Below are 1,706 nucleotides of genomic sequence, written 5' to 3'. Positions count from 1 at the left end.
CTGGCCCCCAGCAGGACAGTCTCAGACATCTGGCCCCCAGCAGGAGAGTCTCAGACATCTGGCCCCAAGCAGGAGAGTCTCAGACATCTGGCCCCAAGTAGGAGAGTCTCAGACATCTGGCCCCCAGCAGGAGAGTCTCAGACATCTGGCCCCAAGCAGGACAGTCTCAGACATCTGGCCCCCAGCAGGAGAGTCTCAGACATCTGGCCCCAATCAGGACAGTCTCAGACATCTGGCCCCCAGCAGGAGAGTCTCAGACATCTGGCCCCAATCAGGACAGTCTCAGACATCTGGCCCCCAGCAGGAGAGTCTCAGACATCTGGCCCCCAGCAGGACAGTCTCAGACATCTGGCCCCAAGCAGGAGAGTCTCAGACATCTGGCCCCCAGCAGAAGAGTCTCAGACATCTGGCCCCCAGCAGGAGAGTCTCAGACATCTGGCCCCAAGCAGGAGAGTCTCAGACATCTGGCCCCAATCAGGAGAGTCTCAGACATCTGGCCCCCAGCAGAAGAGTCTCAGACATCTGGCCCCCAGCAGGAGGGTCTCAGACATCTGGCCCCCAGCAGAAGAGTCTCAGACATCTGGCCCCCAGCAGAAGAGTCTCAGACATCTGGCCCCAAGCAGGAGGGTCTCAGACATCTGGCCCCAAGCAGGAGGGTCTCAGACATCTGGCCCCCAGCAGAAGAGTCTCAGACATCTGGCCCCAAGCAGGAGAGTCTCAGACATCTGGCCCCAAGCAGAAGAGTCTCAGACATCTGGCCCCCAGCAGAAGGCAAACACAACAGTTGAAGCAGGTAGGCTGCTCCCTTACAATTTCACAGATGTTCATACAAGACTTACCAGCCATGAACTGAAGAAGATCCATTTTCTACCACTACATGGGCTACTGGGGCAACTGGGGACCAGCACCTCCAACTCTGAGGCTAGATGCTTGCTCTGGGTTTGGTGTGAGTTGCTGTCCCAAGTGAATACTAATTTTGTTACTGTTCATTAAGAACAGCACCATGCTGCCAGCAGACGACGTGTGGAAGCTCAGGAGCCAAACCCCATTAGTTTTAGAACTTGTTGCTGTATCAGACTTCCTTCCAATATAATGTTTAGATATAAATGATGATTTTATTATTCTCTCCCAAAATGTTAAAACAATGTACTACACTTTATTCACCTCCTGCTTTAATGTTTCATTTACTAATAAAAACCAAATGAGCTACAGGAGCCAACACAGAGCTTTGATAAACTGTAAGAACTTGTGTGTTGTGAGCAGATTTCATGCAGCATGAAGCAGGAATTAAAATCAGTAAGAATGAGAGCAGGCATGCTGGATTGTTCAAGTCTCTGCACGTTTCATCTTTGATGTGACACTGAATCAACAGAGCGGACACACTCCTGCACGTGCACGCCCTTATTAACACACACACACACAGGGAACACACACATGAAACCAGACACCAGATTTGTGTGTGCAGCAGCTTGGCTATGATTCCTGCTGCTGTCTGGTTGATACAAACTGTTAGAGCAGTCCAATGTACATTCTGAGCTCTGATTGGACAGTTATTTTCTATCACAGGAAATAGTTCACTTCCTGAGGTACAACTTGTTTCCTCAGTACTGCTCTGCCTCTGACGGGAAGTTTTTGTTTTTCTGATCAGAGCCCTGACCCGGCCACCGCCCAACAACGAGCCCGACTCGCCCGTCACTGGAAGAGTA

Source organism: Micropterus dolomieu, linkage group LG18, assembly GCF_021292245.1.
Source record: "Micropterus dolomieu isolate WLL.071019.BEF.003 ecotype Adirondacks linkage group LG18, ASM2129224v1, whole genome shotgun sequence".
In the NCBI taxonomy this organism is placed as follows: Eukaryota; Metazoa; Chordata; class Actinopteri; order Centrarchiformes; family Centrarchidae; genus Micropterus; species Micropterus dolomieu.
The sequence above is the reverse complement of the archived record's forward strand: the minus strand, read 5'-3'. Positions refer to the sequence as shown.